Source organism: Microcaecilia unicolor, chromosome 5 (assembly GCF_901765095.1).
Source record: "Microcaecilia unicolor chromosome 5, aMicUni1.1, whole genome shotgun sequence".
NCBI lineage: Eukaryota > Metazoa > Chordata > Amphibia > Gymnophiona > Siphonopidae > Microcaecilia > Microcaecilia unicolor.
Window position 1 is genome coordinate 343,011,598 of NC_044035.1, and position 20,500 is coordinate 343,032,097.

General features: G+C 46.0%; 1 protein-coding gene and 1 long non-coding RNA gene across 2 annotated transcripts in view; both read left to right on the forward strand.

Annotated features, from left to right (window-relative positions):
• Positions 1-20,500, forward strand: part of LOC115471366 (cadherin-13-like) — a 439,543-nt gene that overhangs the window by 142,732 nt on the left and 276,311 nt on the right.
• LOC115470906 lies at positions 1,407-10,111 on the forward strand. The gene is made up of 3 exons (XR_003942258.1): positions 1,407-1,495; positions 2,351-2,353; positions 10,101-10,111. It is a non-coding gene; the product is annotated as an uncharacterized LOC115470906 (long non-coding RNA).

A 20,500-nucleotide genomic window follows, 5' to 3' on the forward strand; every position in this document is an offset into this window, starting at 1 on the left:
TTTAAGTTTAGCGCACACCCGTTTCCCAGCCCAAAACACACGCCCACACTACTGCGGGCCACGTTTTACCGCAGCTTAGTAAAAGGACCCCTTAATGCAGTCACTACAGTGGCAATCCTCTGCCAGAACCCTCCAACCATGGGCCAAAATCTGACAACTAGCAGGCAGATGATGAAAAGCCCCACACTGTTCCAAACAGCGCTCTAAAATAGCGCTGGAACAGCGCGGGGCGCTATTAGACCTATGATCAGAGATAATGCATTTAAATTTAAGCAGCGCAATTATCTCTGTTGATGGGGTAGAAGTGTGGGAGAATTGTGCCTGAGCATGCGCTCAGCACAATCCTCCCGCACTTGTTTGACAGGTCTGGGCTGGAGACCAATGAAAAGAGAAGGTCGTCCATCTCAATGAAAAGAGAAGGACGTCCATCTTTAAATCGGAAGATGGACGTCCTCAACTGCCCTGCTGCAGGGACGGCCAAATTTCAAGGGGGTGTCGGAGGTATAGTGACGGGGCAGTTGAGGACATCCAAAATTTGGACGTTTCTGCAATGAGCAGTTAAGGACGTCCAAAATTGGATGTTTCTATGAGAAAGACGTCTTTCTCATAGAAACATCCAATTTTGGACGTCCTCAACTGCCCTCGCTGACAGGTTTGCTGTAGGGGTGAATGGGGGCCTACCAGCATGCAAATGCATGCTGGACAGGGCTAACCATTCCTCCCCAATGATCTGCAAACCCTAACACCAGCTCGGAGCTGGTGTAGGGTTTGTCGCGGCCAACGACCAAATCTTTGGCGCTCTGGTTGTTGATCATTGGGGATGAATGCGTTAAGCGCTGATTAGCATGCATTTGTAAGCTACTTGCGCTAAGAGCCCTGTTTAGCATGCAAATGCATGCTACTTTTGCTAAAAGCCCTCGAGCGTGTTGTTTCACGCGCTCGAGGGCTGGGATCATGGGGCGGTAGCAAACGCCGGCTCTATTATGGCGCTAACAGCCTCTAGCTAGGGTTACCATATGGCTCCAGAAAAAGGAGGACGGATTGAGCCAGCTGGGTTTTACTTCCATTGCTTTTCATTGAAAGCAATGGAAGTAAAACCCGGCTGGCTCAATTACTTCCATTGAAAGCAATGGAAGTAAAACCCGGCTGGCTCAATCCGTCCTCCTTTTTCTGGAGCCATATGGTAACCCTACCTCTAGCGCCGGCGTTTGCTTTTGATCATCTGTCTGTAGGTGTTGCTACTGCACTGGGACAGTAGCTGTGATATCCTTGTGTGAGGGGACCTCCAGAGATGCCAAGTTACCCATTCCAGGAGGGAGACTTTTTGGCCAGTCCTGGATTTCTGCCCACCTCGTCCTGGTGCATTATGGGACCTGCAGCACTGATTTCAATGGCTAGAATCATGGACTACAAATACTACACTGCTTTGGGATGTAAGTTTAAAGCCAGAACCGGCCAAAAAGTCCCTCCTGGAGTGGGTAACTTGCCAGCTCTGGTTTAGCAATATGAACAGTGCAAGAGATTTGGATCCAGTTCAGTCTGAATGCAAAAATGTATTTGCCAAGTTACCCACTCCAGGAGGGAGACTTTTTGGCCGGTTCTGGTTTTAAACTTACATCCCAAAGCAGTGTAGTATTTGTAGTCCATGATTCTAGCCATTGAAATCAGCGCTGCAGGTCCCATAAAGCACCAGGATGAAGTTGGCAGAAATCCAGGACCGGACAAAAAGTCTCCCTCCTGGAATGGGTAACTTGGCAGCTCTGCACACAGCACCTCTACTGAGCCACTGGGACAGTCGCTGTGATAGCCTTGTGTGCAGGGGACCTTCAGAGATGCCAAGTTACCCAGTTTCAGGCTGGAGACTTTTAGCACAGCCCTGGATTTCTTACCACCCCCATGCTGGTGCATTATGGGACCTATAACACTGATTTTAATGGGAGGCACTATAAATCCCACATTGTTTTGGGATGCAAGTTCTACACCAGGACTGTCCCCAAATCTTCAGCCTGGAACTGGATAACTTGGCATTTCTGGACCTCATTATAAAGAGGGCCAGTTACCTTGAACTTAAAAAGAACTTAGTTGGAGTAAAAAAAAAAAAAAAATCCAGAACCTACCTGTCCAGGGACTCTAGCAGAGCAAGCATACAGCTAAAGGGAAGACATGGAGTGGGTTCTTTAAAATCAGGCCAGTGAAACTCACAGGAAGTTAGTGGACTTAACTCAGCCCCCACCAGCAGTGACAGAGTTAACTTCAATGGTCTATTTTCAACTCTGAGGGTTTCAGATGATTCCCAGGGTCTCCAGCAAGCAGAGATGAATTTCTCCAGAGCTTCAACCAAAAGAGAAAGATAGTTGTAAAGCCTCACCCTGCCCGAAGCAAGAGCAGACACAGAGGGGCTTCCAAAGGACAAATCCTCCATTAACAAGAGGTAACCTCTACAAATTTCACTGCGTTTTGGAGCCATTCAGCTCTGGAAGCAGGGTGAAGAGAGTCAGCTGGGCGTCTTTAGGTATATCTCCACCTATCTGGATTGTTCTCCAAACCTTAAAACTTAGGTAAATCATTTTAATTCACCTCCTGGCTTTTTAGATGAGGGTTCTGAATTAGAGATTTGCACAGGCAAAACTTTTTGAGTTCATTTGTGGATTGTTTTGGTCTCTTTTTTCTCAATTTGGGGGGTATTTTTTCTTTCATTTCAGATATTAATTTTAATAATAAATTTTAAGCATATATTGAGGGATGGCCCATACATTAGGCTAGCCTAAGCAGTCACCATGGACAGCAGCTTCGGAAGGGAGGGGGGGGGGGGGGGCAGCAGCAAATCAACATGCCCTGACAGCCACACACACTCAGAGAACCATCAAGGTGCACTTTTACCTGCAGGAAGTGTGGGCAGTTTTCAAATAACCCACTTAACTAAACAAATGACTCTGAAATTGCCTCATTTATTTCTGCATCCGTGTGATACATATCCACACACAAAGTTTAATATTTAAAAGCACGGTTTTGTTTTGGGGGGGGACAACGTAGGGGCCTGAAAGTTAGTTGGGGGAGGGGGTGTAAGGCTGAAGTTTCATCTATGATGTCCAAAATTCTTGCAGTGACAAAAATCAATTGTATGCATGTTAATTTGTAGGTTGGTACATGTTAAATAGCGCATGATCTGATAACTTTCCGGAAACTGTTGAAGACCAACCTGTTTAAAGAGTCTTATGAAATGAATCCTTCATAAAAAAAAAGACTTAACTTCAAAACTACACCAGAACAAATCAATCTTGAACTCTTGTTATTAGGTTGCTTTAATCACATTATTATTATTATTATTATTGTATGTTATACCTTGTCCTTGATCTCGTATGCCTGATATGAATTATTTATTTATTTACTCCTTATTTTTCTGTTATTTACTATGTACCTTAATTGTATTAATAATCTGAATTTCTCATCCCGTTAATGGCGATCGCCATTGCGGCATAATGTAAACCACATTGAGCCTGCAAATGGGTGGGAAAATGTGGGATATAAATGCAGCAAATAAATTAATTTGGAGTGGAGGAGTGGCCTAGTGGTTAGGGTGGTGGACTTTGGTCCTGGGGAACTGAGGAACTGAGTTCGATTTCCACTTCAGGCACAGGCAGCTCCTTGTGATTCTGGGCAAGTCACTTAACCCTCCATTGCCCCATGTAAGCCGCATTGAGCCTGCCATGAGTGGGAAAGCGCAGGGTACAAATGTAACAAAAATAAAATAGATACTATTGGAGATTCTACATGGAATGTTGCTACTGTTGGAGATTCTACATGGAATGTTGCTATTCCACTAGCAACATTCCATGTAGAAGGCTGTGCAGGCTTCTGTTTCTGTGAGTCTGACGTCATGCAGGACATCAGACTCACAGAAGCAGAAGCCTGTGTGGCCACATTGGTGATTTGCAAGGGCCGACTTCTACATGGAATGTTGCTAGTGGAATAGCAACATTCCATGTAGAATCTCAAATAGTAGTAACAGTGGAGGAGTGGCCTAGTGGTTAGGGTGGTGGACTTTGGTCCTGAGGAACTGAGTTTGATTTTCACTTCAGGCACAGGCAGCTCCTTGTGACTCTGGGCAAGTCACTTAACCCTCCATTGCCCCATGTAAGCCGCATTGAGCCTGCCATGAGTGGGAAAGCGCGGGGTACAAATGTAACAAAAATACAATAGATACTATTGGAGGTTCTACATGGAATGTTGCTACTGTTGGAGATTCTACATGGAATGTTGCTATTCCACTAGCAACATTCCATGTAGAAGCCTGTGCGGCCACATTGGTGATCTGCAAGGGCCGACTTCTACATGGAATGTTGCTAGTGGAATAACAACATTCCATGTAGAATCTCAAATAGTAGCAACAGTGGAGGAGTGGTCTAGTGGTTAGGGTGGTGGACTTTGGTCCTGAGGGACTGAGTTCGATTCCCGGCACAGGCAGCTCCTTGTGACTCTGGACAAGTCACTTAACCCTCCATTGCCCCATGTAAGCCGCATTGAGCCTGCCATGAGTGGGAAAGCGTGGGGTACAAATGTAACAAAAAAAAAAAATCATTTTTGCACACACTAGATTTTTTTTTTTAAGAAGCACTAACGCAATGCAGGTTAATGAATGCACATCCTGATTCTGAGCAGAGATATGAAATAAATACACAAATTTATGGAGAAGGAGGAGATGATAAATTCTCTTTTTTGGGGGGAGGGGCAAGTGGCTTTGATTTATGAAATATGAGTGTGGAAATGGAGCTGGCCTAAACACTGAAAGAAAAACTTATAGCTGACAGCTGAGGTGTCATTGGGGTGGGTAAGAGAACCCAACAGAGCAAATGATTGATGGTCCTTTGTTAAAACTAGCTAAAATGTATCATTAGGACCTGGGTATATCTTCAGAACACCTCTGATTAACGTCTACCAGGCCTCGTGGCACGCATTAGCTTGTGAATCTTCCCTTCTGCAGAACAGGGATCTTAGACCTCATTTAACTCATCAGATATGTTAAGATACCCTTATTTGTCATAAACCCAGGTGCTGACTAATTAATCATGTTCTTAATTATAATAACAAGTACTGTTTGTTATTGGAAGCTAGTTTGAGGCTTCATAATTGTTCTAATCAGCAAACAGTCCCTATAGATCACTCGTCTACAGATTTTTAAAATAGCTCTAGGTTGACAAACGTGAACTTCAGACTGTCAGATGATAATTGATAGCATTTTTTTGTGGTACTCCTTTCATGGGGCTACATGTTGCCAGTGATCTTAACACAACAGTTCAGTGACTGGTTACAAGGAAAAAGAACCCTCCCCCTCCCCCCAGTAATTAAATGTCCCAATGAGCAGACCTACCTGCACAGAGGAAGCATAAGTGAGGGAAAAACAAGAGCTGAGAGGTGCGTCATTGAAAACAGGACAGACAGCAAGCCGTGCCTCAAGTATTGCGTTTAGTACATAAGTACATAAGTAATGCCACACTGGGAAAAGACCAAGGGTCCATCGAGCCCAGCATCCTGTCTACGACAGCGGCCAATCCAGGCCAAGGGCACCTGGCAAACATTCTATACATGTTATTCCCGGAATTGTGGATTTTTCCCAAGTCCATTTAGTAGCGGTTTATGGACTTGTCCTTTAGGAAACCGTCCAACCCCTTTTTAAACTCTGCTAAGCTAACCGCCTTCACAACTTTCTCCGGCAACGAATTCCAGAGTTTAATTATACGCTGGGTGAAGAAATATTTTCTCCGATTTGTTTTAAATTTACTACACTGTAGTTTCATCGCATGCCCCCTAGTCCTAGTATTTTTGGAAAGCGTGAACAGACGCTTCACATCCACCTGTTCCACTCCACTCATTATTTTATATACCTCTATCATGTCTCCCCTCAGCCGTCTCTTCTCCAAGCTGAATAGCCCTAACCTCCTTAATCACTCCATAGGATTGTATTGCTTGTTTCCACCAGTAGCAATAAGTCTGATACTACAGAGCTAACCTAGTGCCAATAAGATGGGATAAGAGAGAAAGAAAATGAGATTATATCAGAATATTTATTTATTGAGGGTGTGGAAAGAAAGAAAACAGCTCATGCTTCCTTAGCTAATTTGTCTCTGCAGTAGTTGGGAGTGAAGTCTGTGTCACGGGAATACTAAATCTTGCCACAGTAGAACCTAATTAAGATGTCCTCCTGCCTTTAAGGCAGTAATTCCATGTAAGGTGCTGCTGCCTTACTGTCAAAGTAATACAACCTTCATGAACTGAAAGGGCCTCATTTAGTAAGCTTGCTCTCTGCAGAAACAGAAAAACAAGTGTGGAAAGCATGAGTAGCATGGCTCAGAGAATTCTTTCCAACCCCACTATATATCTATGTGTGTGTGTGTGTGTGTGTGTGGGGGGGGGGGGGGGTAGTTTAGAGAGATGGGGCATTATGGAGGTTTGAGGAGCACTGGGTGGGGCATTCTTTTGGGGAGGGGGTTGGGGAAAGCTACAGGGAGTAGTTTTGATGAGTGTGGACAGTTAGTGGGTCGGGGCAGTTGCAAGGGATAGTTTGGGGGCGGATTGGGAGCAGCTGTGGCAGTTAGGTTGCAGGGAGGTATTTAAAAGGAATGACAGTAGGGCAGTTTGGGGATAGTGGTGGAGTTGTTGCAGAAGACAGCATTTTTGGAGGGTCGGGCAGAGTTGAGAATAGAGGAGAGGCAGTTTGAAAGGAATGTTTTCTTAACTGCTATGTTTCACTGTGCGTTAACTCGGGGGGTGGGGGGGCAGTGTCTCCAAATGGATTAGTTTGCACATGCCATGACCGTAATGAACCTCACTCCCAAGTCATGGTATCTGGAGTATGATCTCAGACTCTCAGTCTCTCAAATTTACTATTACTAGTACTCCCTATAGTTTTCACATCATACTAAAGAGAGCTTTCCTCTGGAGTTCATAAGATGTAACATGTATAGGCCAATTATCAAGGTACCAACGTGTGCTTGGAAATTCTTTTTAACTGGCTGATTGCAGGTTGCATTATTCCTTTACCATGGGAGTCCGTAACCTACGGTGCTGTGGGTTTTATTTTATTTTTTTTTTAATTGGGATTTATTATTTATTTATGACCCTGTTTGGTGTCCTGACCCACAGTTTAGGAAGCTCTAGTCTTTGGATGAATCTGTGTTTATTGTTGGAACTCTGCACTTCTTTCATGTGAACTTAGCTTTTGAAGGGTGGCATTCCACTCTTTATTTTTTTGTTGCTTTTATTTATGTTTCTTATATGCCTTCCACTCAGTGGCGTTCCTAGGGGGGCTGACACCCGGGACGGATCGCTGATGCGCCCCACCCCCCGGGTGCAGCGACCCCTCCCGGAACAGCGCGATGCCCCCCCCCCGGCGAAAGAACCCTCGATCCCCCGGCGAAAGAACCCCCCCCCGGGTGCACGCCGCTGGGGGGGGGGGTGCCGTGCGCCTGCCGGCTCTTCGTTGTCATGCTCCTTCTGCCCCGGAACAGGAAGTAACCTTTTCCGGGGCAAAGGGAGCATGAAAACGAAGAGCTGACAGGCGCGCGGCACCGCCCCCCCCGCCCCCCCCCCCCTTGGTACGCCACTGCTTCTACTATATTGTGTATTTGTATTTTACCGAACCGTAGCCTGCCTCTGTGGTATTGTGTAAGCCACATTGAGCCTGCAACTAAGTGGGAAAATGTGGGGTATAAATGTGTTAAATAAATAAAATAAATACCAAATGCTATAGATAGAATGCATTATTTATGAGGTACAATGATAGGGCTAGACTATTGACTCTAACATTAATGCCATAGAAAATGATGGAAGCTACTGTTGAGAACAAAATTACTGATTATATGGATAAAAATGCTTAATGGGGAAGAGCCAGCATGGATATAGAAAGAAGAGGCCAGGCTTAACTAATCTATTTCATTGTATTTGTTTATACTTGTACATTTTACTATTGTTATGTGTGATAGAGTCACATCCAGGATAGTTGGGTTAAGGCAGCTTCAGTCTGAAATACAAGTCCCAGAAGGCATTTAAGGAAAGGAGCCAGGGGGTAAGATGAAGAACCCGGACTGGACTCCTAGCTGCTATAGGGGAAGACATGGGTGTTAGCTGGCAGGATGTGTAGATGGGCTGCCACTAGGGGGAAAGAGAGATAGGAAACCCTGTGTGCAGGAGCTCATCATTAGTCCAATGCTTAACTCAGCTGGTATGGGTGTGGGGGGAAGCTAATGGAAGGAGAATGATTGGTTGTGGTAGCAGAAGCCAGGGATTGATTAGGCAAGTGGGAAGGAGTCCCAGGGGAGAGAAGCAGAAGGAGAGAAGCAGTTGCAGGCTGAAAACCCTTGGGTAAGAGAGGTCCGTCCCTAAAGTACTGAAGCAGGCTGAAATCCCTTGGGTGTGAGGAAGTCCCAAAAGTATTTGCAGGCTGAAAATCCTTGGGTAAGGGAGGTCCCTAAAGTATTGAATTTACCAGTGAAGCTGATGCAGGGTGAAATCCCTTGGGTATGAGGAGTCCCTAAAGTATTGAACTATCCTGGAGGTAAAGAGAGTAGAAGGTAGAAACTGCTGCTTTGTGACTGAACTGTGATGATGAACTGAATGAACTGCTTCTATTTGGAATTGAACTACTGTTTATTGTGCATTGGATAAAGAGCCCAGAGTGGAGCTGACTGGGAGCCTGTATTGAATCCTGGTATGTGCTGATAGCCTACTGCTTAAAGGGGACTATTTGCCACACGCTTTCAGGGGGCTTATATGGGCTTAAGAATGAAGGTGAATGCTGCTATTGGAACTGTGTATCAGGTCTACTAGAAACCTGCATGGAATAAAGTCCTTAAGATTGAAGTTGCTGGTGGACATTTATTTCTTGACTGTACCGGGAGCCCGTGGCTGGAGGAGACTGTTTTATCCTTGGCTGGACCTAGAGGTACCTGGTTACATATGCTATCAACAAAATTGTAAGTTTCATGTTAAACTCTACCTATTGTGTACCGCATTGGGTGAATCTCTCCATAAAGGTAGTTAATAAATCCCAATAAATACATAAAACCAAGCTTGTGGCAACCAAAACATCACTGTATGTAAGTTTCTGTGCTGCATAACCTGGAAATGTTTGTCCCATAGAAAATCATTGGGTCTTTTTTTTTTTTTTTGGATATCCAGATTGACTGATGCTGAATATTTGGGTAGAACTGCAAATGATGTGGCTAGTGTTTACGTATTAGCCCTTTTCTTTCTACCTTTGGTTAAAAGGACACTTCTTGCATGTAAAAAAACATTTCATTGGGTAAAATGGATTTTTATGAAATTACCCCAGGCATAAAAGTGTGTGAAGCGAATTGCATAGGGGCAATTCTATAAACGATTCAAAAAGTTAGGCGCCAAGATGCACTGGTGCTAATTCTACATTGGCATCCGGGCACCCAGAATACTAGTGTTAAGTCACCTGGAGTGTTGTGTTCAGTTTTGGAGGCCGTATCTTGCTAAGGATGTAAAAAGAATTGAAGCGGTGCAAAGAAAAGCTACGAGAATGGTATGGGATTTGTGTTACAAGACGTATGAGGAGAGACTTGCTGACCTGAATATGTATACCCTGGAGGAAAGGAGAAACAGGGGTGATATGATACAGACGTTCAAATACTTGAAAGGTATTAATCCGCAAAAAAATCTTTTCCGGAGATGGGAAGGCGGTAGAATGAGAGGACATGAAATGAGATTGAAGGGGGGCAGACTCAAAATAGATGTCAGGAAGTATATTTTCATGGAGAGAGTGGTGGATGCTTAGAATGCCCTCCCGCGGGAGGTGCTAGAGATGAAAATGGTAACGGAATTCAAACATGCGTGGGATAAACATAAAGGAATCCTGTTCAGAAGGAATGGATCCTAAGGAGCTTAACCGAGATTGGGTGGCAGAGCTGGTGGTGGGAGGCGGGGCTGGTGGCTGGGAGGCGGGGCTACTGCTGGGCAGACTTCTACGGTCTGTGCCCTGAAAATGGCAGAAACAAATCAAGGTCAGGTATTGTAAAGAGTATGTAGGACAGGTCCCAAAGGAACCCTGGGATAGGCCAGAATACCCCCGTTATAGGCAGGCATCCCCCAGGAAAAAACTAGAAATAAAGAACTACAACTCCCAGCATGCCCCAAGGGAGACCGGGGATAAGAGAAACTATGTGCATTCCCAGAGGTCTCCAGAGGAGGGCCGCAGGGGAAGGAATAAGGCTGATTCTCCAACCTGGTGGAAGAGGTGGTGGAACAGGTGGGTGGAGAAAGAAGAGCCACCAAAGAGCTTTAATGAAAGAAAGGGGGAGCAGCTGGGGGAAGGGCGGGGCGAGGAGAATATGGATTGGGCTCCTGAGGAGAGAGAGGAAGAGAGTGAGCCTTGCCCTATGGAGTACCCTTCTCCACCACCGCCAACTCCAGGCTCCGCTCATTCTGCCTCGCCTCACCCTATGCTTGGAACAACCTTCCTGAACCCTTACGCCAAGCCCCCTCCCTGCCCGTCTTCAAGTCTTTGCTTAAAGCCCACCTCTTCAATGCTGCGTTCGGCACCTAACCCTTACCGTTCAGTGAATCCAGACTGCCCCAATTTGACTGCCCCTATCGGACCGACCGTTCACTTGTCTATTAGATTGTAAGCTCTTTGAGCAGGGACTGTCTCTCTTTGTTAAATTGTACAGCGCTGCGTAACCCTAGTAGCGCTCTAGAAATGTTAAGTAGTAGTAGTAGTTGACTGAACCGGAGAACACCCTGGAAGAGCCGATGGACTTTTCAGCTCTGGCTCAGCGAAAGCCAAGGACGTAGCGGGGCCAAGCCGGGTCAAGCGGGAGGAGGTCAGGTAGGAGTATGACTGACCAAGAGGGTGGGACCCTAGGCTTTGAGCCCGAGCAAAGCCATTACATTATTTTTGAAAGCCTGCCTAAACTGAGCTGAGTGTTTGCAAGCTTGGCTAGAACTGAACTGTGTTTTGAAAGCCTGGCTAAATTGAACTGTGTTTTGAAAGCTTGGCTAGACCTGAACTGTGGTTTGAAAGCCCGGCTAAACTGAGCTGTGTTTTGAAAGCTTGGGCCTACAATTGAACTGTGTTTTGAAAGCTTGGCTAGACCTGAACTGTGGTTTGAAAGCCCGGCTAAACTGAGCTGTGTTTTGAAAGCTTGGGCCTACAATTGAACTGTGTTTTTTTTTTTTGAAAGCCTAGCTGGACTGAGCTATGTTTTTGAAGCTTGGCTAGCACTGAATTGTATTTTTGAAAGCCGGACTAAACTGAGCTGGGGTTTTTTCAAGCTTGGCTAGAACTGAACGGGGTTTTTGAAAGCCTAGCTGGACTGAGCTGTGTTTTTTGTAAAGCTTGACTAAAAGTGAACTGGGGTTTTGGGGAAAACCCCTCTACACTGAACAGGGTATTTGTTTTCTTTCTTTTTTTTTAATTATTACGTGCTGCTACTCTCCCCCCCCAGGAGGGAGGGAGAGGCAGCAGCTGTGGAAGCCGGGACTGGAAAACTAACCGGCTTGAGAAAGGTGAACGATAACTGTGCTTTGTTTTGTGTTTTGGTGCCCCAACTGAGGGATGGAAGGAAACCCCTTTTAGGCAATAAAAAGCTTCATTGGTCTGGGGAAAGAAGGGAGCAGTACTGGAAGGTGATCTTCAGGTGGTGGAGAGCTGCAACCGCTGAGAAAAGAGGATCCACTTTACAGTATACACAAAAAGTAGCACATATGAGTTTATCTTGTTGGACAGACTGGATGGACCGTGCATGTCTTTTTCTGCCATCTACTACGTTACTATGTAAGTCAGCATTTATGTTCTATCACTTAGTGGCACCTACTTACTCCATGTCAGTAGCAGGTATAAATCTGGGGTGTAGCCAGAACTGCATTTTCGGGGGTGGGGGGCAAACGTGGACTGAGGGAGCCAGTTGTTCTCTCCTCCCTCCCTCCACCACCACAACCAGAACTTCAACATCGATACATAACTTTGCTGGAGGGGATGCCAAGTCCCAGCAGACGAAGAGGTCTCCGCGAGGTCACCCTGTGCTGCCAGAGCAGTGCTGAAGTCGGCAGCACACTTCAGCCACTGACGTCAGAACTCCCGCGCATACTTAGCTCAGTCGCTGAACTGAGCATGTGTGAGAGAGCCGGCATCAGAGGCTGAAGTGGGCGTGCTGACTTACACGCTGCTCGGACAGCGCAGGTGGATCTTTGGCTGGCGGGGCAGCCATTAAAGCAAAAGGAGCCCAAACTGAAGGTGTGGGGGGGGGGGGGTAGGCTACTGAGGCCCCCCCTGGTTACTACACCACTGGTATAAATGCATGAACCTAAATGTTGCACTTTAGTGCATAACTTACAGTATTCTGTAAATTGCATGGGTAAATGTTGGACACGTCCATGCCTCACCCATGCGCCTTCCCGTGTGAATACTCCCTTGCACTTACACACTAAGGGGTCCTTTTACCAAAATGTGGTTAAAAAGTGGCCTTAGCACATTCTTAGTGGAGGAGTAGCCTAGTGGTTAGCGCAGTGGACTTTGATCCTGGGGAACTGAATTCGATTCCCACTGCAGCTCCTTGTGACTCTGGGCAAGTCACTTAACCCTCCATTGCCCCTGGTACAAAATAAGTACCTGAATATATGTAAACCGCTTTGAATGTAGTTGCAAAAACCTCAGAAAGGCGGTATATCAAGTCCCATTTCCCTTTCCCTATTTGAGATTCTACATGGAATGTTGCTACTATTGGAGATTCTACATGGAATGTTGCTACTATTGAGATTCTGGTGCTACTATTTGAGATTCTACATGGAATGTTGCTATTCCACTAGCAACATTCCATGTAGAAGCCTGCCCTTGCAGATCAGCAAAGCGGCCGCGCAGGCTTCTGTTTCTGTGAGTCGTGCAGGACGTCAGACTCACAGAAACAGAAGCCTGTGCGGCTGCGTTGCTGATCTGCAAGAGCAGGCTTCTACATGGAATGTAACTAGTGGAGGAGTAGCCTAGTGGTTAGTGCAGTGGACTTTGATCCTGGGGAACTGAGTTCAATTTCCACTGTAGCTCCTTGTGACTCTGGGCAAGTCACTTAACCCTCCATTGCCCCTGGTACAAAATAAGTACCTGAATATATGTAAACCGCTTTGAATGTAGTTGCAAAAAACCTCATAAAGGCAGTAAACCAAGTTTCCTTTCCCTTACATGGGTCATTCCTGTGTGCCCCACATGGGCAAAATGGCTGAATTGTTCTAATAATAGCCATGTGCTAATTTTCCGATTAGTGCATGAGCCCTTCTACCACCTATGTTGTAGGCGGTAAGGGCTCACATGTTAACCATGTGCTAATCAGTTAGCATATGGCAATATAGCTACACTAACTGATTAGCACAGAAGATACCTACTCTTTGCCCCCAACCCACCCCTCTGTTAAAAAATAAAATGTCATTTACAGGATCATTGGAGGGGGGGGGGGTAGAGAGGGAGAGAGAAGAAGGAGTGATATTGGACCCACAGGGAGGGGGGTATGGGGTGGGGGTGAAAGAGAGACCAGGCCAGAGGGGTGGTGGGGAGATAAGAGGAGGGACAGTGGACTAAAGGAGGGAAGGAGAAATGCCTGAACCCACAGGGCAATTGACGGCTTAATCATTAGACCAGGTGATATCAGAGGCGGGGGATTTTGGTGCCCTTTTTCGCTAGTGCCCTGGGCCAGTTCATTTCCTGGTCCAATGGTTAAGCCACCCTGCTAGTCTGGGAAGCACATGCTGATGCCAGAATTACCATGGGATGCCTGAGTGTGCCCTGCAGTAAAGCATTTTAAGCAGCTTAGTTAAAGGACCCCTAAGTGAATTGCACACTAAAATTACAGAGCCCGATATTCAGCCAGCAGCGATCAGTGTTTTCCTGACTGCCACTGGCGTTAAACCCGGAAATTCAATGCCATGCCATGTATAGGCACTGGGATTGAATTTCTCGGTTTCCGGAGCTGGCTAATGCAGAGCCTGTTAAGTGTAATAATCAGCAATTACCTGGCTATGGGTTACTGCATAAAGGTAGGATCGACTTTTTTATGCAATCCTATTTATGTGGTTAATCTGGCCAGTTAAGTGCTGAATATCGGCAGGTAACTGGCCAAGTGCTGACTCCACCCCCGGAATGCCCACAAAGTAGCCGGTTTTCAGTTCAGCTAAGTGCCACCCAAAATTAGCAGTTAGCACCGAACAGGCAACTAAACCAGCCAGGACCCATTTCTGGCCAGTTAAATCGTTGTGAATATCGACCCGATAGAACGCTGCTGAGTGCGCAGTTATTACAGTTGTGCACTTAAGTGTTAGTATTCTGTAACTTGAGTGCAAAATTGGTACCTAACTTTAGGTGACGTGTTATAGAAAGAGGGAGACAGACTTTTACACAGCCCGCATAGAAGCATATTCAGGGGTGGAAGCTGGACAGAATGCAAACATTTACACCTGGTTCCACGACTTCAACAGAGCCATAATTTCTGCTTTAAAAAGACACACAAATGCCTGTCTTTGTAAAACAGGCTCAAAATATGAACCCACTTGGTCTTTGCATCTACTTTGCCTGATCTAATATTACCCTACTTATTATGATTATTATTATTACTATTTATGACATTTATAATCCGCATTAGCCTGAGTAAAACTCAGGTTCAATGTGGCTTACATAACAATTAGAAAAGCATGAATATGTTCAAACATATTAACAGAAAGTAAAATATATAATACTAATGGAACCATGTCCGTTTCCTCAACAATGAAATGGGCCCTAGGAAGGCTGTCATGTAAGCTTTTTTTTTTTTCCTCTCTCCCCTGCCCTCCCCTCCCATGTCCAGCAATTTTTCCCTCCCCTCCATGTCCAGTGATTCTCCTGTTCCCTGCCCTCCCGTCCGTGTCCCGCGATTCTCTCCTCTACTGTCCTCCCATCCCATCCATGTGCATCAATTCTCCTCTGCCTTTCCCTTCCTCCCTCCCTCCCCTGGATGTCCCGCGATTCTCTCCTCCCCTCGATTTGTACCTGAACGTTCTCTGGCTGGCTGGCGCTGGCTTGCGTTCCGTTCGTAACATCCCTCCTGACATCAGCCTGCCTCCAGCGTTTCCTTTCCTCTCAACTCTGATGTCATTATGTCTTGACGCGAGGGCGGGACAGTGAGGGGGAATGGAACGTTGGTGGCTGGCTGACGTCAGGAGATGTTACGAACCCAGGCAGCCAGACTTGGAACGTTGGAGGTGCAAATTATTATATAGGATAGGGGGTCCTTTTACTAAGCCGTGGAAAAAAGTGGCCTGCGGTAGCGTGGACGCTTGTTTTTGTTGTGCACCAGGCCAGTTTTTACTACATCTGGGAAAAGGGCTTTTTTTCAATGGACCAGGAATCCTAAAGAGTAACAAGATTCCATGCAGATTCTCAGAGTAGCAACATTTCATGCTACCAATCCCAAGGCAAGCAGTTGCTTCCCATGTCTGTCTCAATAGCAGACTATGGACTTTTCCTCCAGGAATTTGTCCAAACCTTTTTTTAAACCCAGATACGCTAACCGCTGTTACCATCTCCTCCGGCAAACAGTTGAGTATTTTTGTTTTAAAAGTATTTCCATGTAACTTCCTCGAGTGTCCCCTATTGTACTTTTGGAATGAATAAAAAGTCGATTTACTTCTACTCGTTCTACACCACTCTGGATTTTGTAGACCTCCAATCATATCTCCCCTCGGCCATCTGTTTTCCAAGCTAAGAGCCCTAACCTCTTTAGCCTTTCCTTATACGAGAGGAGTTCCATCCCCTTTATCATTTTAGCTGCTCTTCTTTGAGCCTTTTCTAATTCCGCTATATCTTTTTTGAGGGCTTTTCAGCTTGGTGAAGAGACGGCTGAGGGGAGACATGATAGAGGTATATAAAATAATGAGTGGAGTGGAACAGGTGGATGTGAAGCGTCTGTTCACGCTTTCCAAAAATACTAGGACTAGGGGGCATGCGATGAAACGACAGTGTAGTAAATTTAAAACAAATCAGAGAAAATGTTTCTTCACCCAACGTATAATTAAACTCTGGAATTCGTTGCCGGAGAACGTGGTAAAGGCGGTTAGCTTAGCAGAGTTTAAAAAGGGGTTAGACGGTTTCCTAAAGGACAAATCCATAAACCACTACTAAATGGACTTGGGAAACATCCACAATTCCAGGAATAACATGTATAGAATGTTTGTACGTTTGGGAAGCTCGCCAGGTGCCCTTGGCTTGTATTGGCCGCTGTCATGGACAGGATGCTGGGCTCGATGGACCCTTGGTCTTTTCCCAGTGTGGCATTACTTATGTGCTTATGTGCTAAACGCAATACTTGAGGCACGGCTTGCTGTCTGTCCTGTTTTCAATGACGCACCTCTCAGCTCTTGGTGACATATAAAGTGTGACCCGACACACTGGTTAAGAGCCACTGCTCCAACGTATTTTGCTGACCCAGTTACAATACACTTTGAAAAATTGGCAAGTTGTAAATAGAAATCCCCGTATTGAAAGAGATTTGCATTCTGAAGTACACATGTGTACAGGTGGCTTATCAAATCATTACTGTAAATAGCCTCCATAGGTAATCCACAACTGTTCAAAACACTGATTGCCTTTTTTCACTACACATCTTAACATGAGATCCAGCACCAGAAAGTCACTCCTATAGTAATCAACAATAAGAAAAATTTGCATTCATTATTGGAAACGCAGTTAAAATACATTTTGGCTCAACAGTTTTTGTCATTCAGCATTTGAAAAAAAAAGACAAATATATCCATTTTAGAAAGCCATATGCAAAGTAGTAATAATTAGGGATCTTTTTTTTTTCATACTATTAACCAGAATGAGCACTTAAGTTTTCTGCCATCCCTAATCTGGGCGCCCAAGGGAGAAGTACGGCATATTTGCATTAAATTACCTCTCATTTTGTGAGCTCTGTCTGCCCTTTCTGTAGACTTTGCTGTCTGCATCTTTCAACGTGGCATAAACGTGTGTGGCGTTTGCTGTTAATATCTCTTTCCCTGCCAGGCTTGACAATAAGGGAAATGAGTTTCACAGATGTGATGTGGCACCCAGGTGATAGCTTTTGCATCAAATTAATGAAATGACATCAGTTGCACCAAACCTCACGTGTGCAACTTTCAAGCTTGCTTTTTGTGTACCTTGAGGCTGCGGATAAACTTCAGAAGTAGGCAGGAGCATTCTCTTTAGAGGCACAGCAAAAAGGGCCCCTCACGTTCCATCACAGGCACATCAGGGACACAGTTACCGAACTGGACTATGCCAAGTTACTGGCTGCCTGGAAACGAGATATCCCCATGGCCCTTACATTGTCTCAGTTCAAGTCCCATGTGCTTACAATATGCAAAACAATGAACATGACGCAGCACTGGGAGCTACAATACAAATTTGCTCTTCGACTCTACATTTCTCCCAGAAGAGCCTTTCACATGGGACTCTCACCTTGGGGAGAGTGCCTCAAATGCAGGGATCCGGGGGCCACCCTCGGGCACATGTTTTGGTCCTGCAAGGGCATAGTCCGATTTTGGAAGGAGCTAGTGCAATATGTTTCTGAGATGTTGAAGGCGGGCTGGAAGTATGACTCGGCGCTGCTCCTGGGCCATCCTGTTCTAATACACCCTGTCCCATCAGGATTTACCGCTTTTGTACGCAAAGCTATTGTAGTGGCTAAGCAAGCAATACTCTCGGAATGGCTTACATACAACTACCCTACAGTATCGCAGTGGCGTGTGCATATGATAACGTTATTGCGGGTAGAGAGGGTGGGAATTACAGACTTTAAAACGAAGACTGGAGTGCGTTTCCAACTGACTTGGACTCCCTTTTGGAATACTCTGACTCCAACTGCCAGGAGCAGACTGTTAAACTTCTAGATATTGCCCTGTACCCTGCGTTATTATGTTCATTTGATGCCATAGAAAGGGAAACAAAAGGGGGTGGGTGGGAGGGGAAGAGAATGGGAGGGAAGGTTAAGTCCTATTTGTTGGGGTAGAAGTACTATGTGTTAGTTTAGCCACATGGGGGGAAAATATCAGACGTTCATACATGATGATGTTAACTTTTCTTCTTAAGTTCTGAATAAAAATGATTGAAACAGAAGTAGGCAGGGCTGGTGTGTACCTAGAGTGCAGGACAGGCTGAAGGGATTGTGCTGTCCTGAGCCAGCTTGTATTGGTGGACTCCCCCTTCCCTCTGCATCAGCCTCCCCTGAACTGTTTCCGTCCCCTCCCTCGGGTCGGGCATCTCTCCCTCTCAACTTCTGTCTTGTATCTCCCTTCCCCCCCCCCCCTACAGCTCGGTCCATCTTCCCCCTCCGTATCCTCCACACTGTGGGTCCAGCATTGCTCCTTCTCCTCTTCCCCCCCCCCCCCCGCCACCCGCCCCACCGTGCTGTAAACTGTGTACGAGTTGCCGGTAGTAGCAGCCTGAAGACAGGTTGCCTTTAGTCAGGCCCTGGGTCTTCTCTGTATATTCCGTCCTCAGTAAACTGCATCGGAGGAGTCAGGACGCGGCAGAGGGAAGACCCAAGACCTGTACCAAACATACAAAAATCAAGGCAGATAAAGACATAGAGCAGTTGCAGTGTTCAGTGCCAAAACGTGACTTTGGAAGATATTTGCCTCAGCATGAGCAGAAATGGATATGGGTTCTTTTTGATTCAATGGAACCACATGGACTGAATATATGTATTGAATGGACATTCTCTGCGTGATTGGTTGAAATTGGAGGAGGTGGAGCCTATCTGTTAGTGTTGGCATGTCTGTTTTGGTTTGCCATTTTGGAAGTAAGCTGAGGCCAAGCAACAAGCTCGAATTCCCCTGAAGCAGCTAAGTGAAACAGGGCGTCCCTGTTGGTTGCATATTGGTGGGCTACAGTGAAGTGACTGTTGAAAGTTTGGCGACATAAGATAATATGAGTACCAGTGGCGTTCCTAGGGTTGCTGACACCCGGGGCGGATCGCCGATGCGCCCCCCCCCCCCGGGTGCATCTTTACCTGCTTGGGGGGGGGGGGTGCCATGCGTCTGTCGGCAATGCTCGTTCCCTGCTCCCTCTGCCCCGGAATGGGTTACTTCCTGTTCCGGGGCAGAGGGAGCAGGGAACGAGCATTGCTGACAGACGCGCGGCACCCCCCCCCCCCAGTGGCGAAACAACGGACATCTCCCCCCGGTGAAATGACACCCGCCCCCTGGGTGCATCTTTACCTGCTGGGGGGGGGGGGGTGCCGTGCGCCTGTCGGCTTCGCTCGTTCCCTGCTCCCTCTGCCCCAGAACAGGAAGTAACCCGTTCCGGGGCAGAGGGAGCAGGGAACGAGCGTTGCCGACAGATGTGCGGCACCCCCCCCCAGCGGCGTGCACCCAGGGCGGACTGCCCCCACTGCCCCCCCCCCCCCCGGTATGCCACTGATGAGTACTATTTTATGATAGTTACAAACATAAGAATAGCCATTCTGGGTCAGACCAATGATCCATCTTGCCCAGTATCCTGTTTCCAACAGTGGCCGATCCAGGTCCCAAGAACGTGACAGAAACCCAGGTACTTGTGACCTTTTTTTTTTTTTTTTTTTTGAGGCTTCAACGTTTCACTCCGTCTGTTAAGTACTATAATGCATTTTTGCTTTCTTGACCTGTGATACTGGTATATCTTTAGCTCTGTACCTGTGTGAGGAGCCTTAGGCAAGACTGCCGAGGTCTTTTTTTTTCTCCACTTTTTGAAAATTATTTAGGTGTCTTGCATTTAACAGTCAGAGTGATGCTGTTTTCTGTTTTCAAAGAAACTCAGTGCAATAGTAGTGATTTTCTGTAATAAGAATTTCCAGTCCACGTGAGTTGTTTTGTATTGAATATCTGTGTCAAAGTCTGCCCAGGGGGGTGGTTGTTGCCTTTAAAATCCCTGACTGCCACGGGCTAAATATCGGGCCTCATGCTCATCAAAAAGAATTTCTTTGGGTTTTGGATTTTCTGAAATTCCGTAGCAGGCTTTTCACAAATCAAGTTGCCTTTGGTAAAGTGGTGTGGTAGCTGTGCTATCCCACTTTTAAAAGTAAGAGAGAGAAATAAAACAAGACAAAGACAAGAAAATAAGATGATACCTTTTTTTTTTTAATTGCACTAACTTAAATATATATTTTTTGATGAACTTTTGAAGGTAACCCTTCTTTTTCGGATCAGAAATTCAGAAATGAACGAATAATGACAAATATCATGTGAAACATAAAAACATTCCAAAGACAGTCTCATGAGGAAAGGTAGAAGTGTCGGGGGGGGGGGGGGGAGGGAGGGGGAGAAACGGGTAGAGATGGATAGGTAATTCTGAGGGTGAAAAAGCAGTATAATTTTATGGTTTTATAATGTGATAGGAAAGCATTGCAAAGACAGTCTCATGAGGAAAGGTAGGGGTGGTTGGGGTGTGTGTGTGTGTGTGTGTGTGGTGGGGGGGGGGGAGGGAAGGAAACAGGAAGAGGTGGAGGGG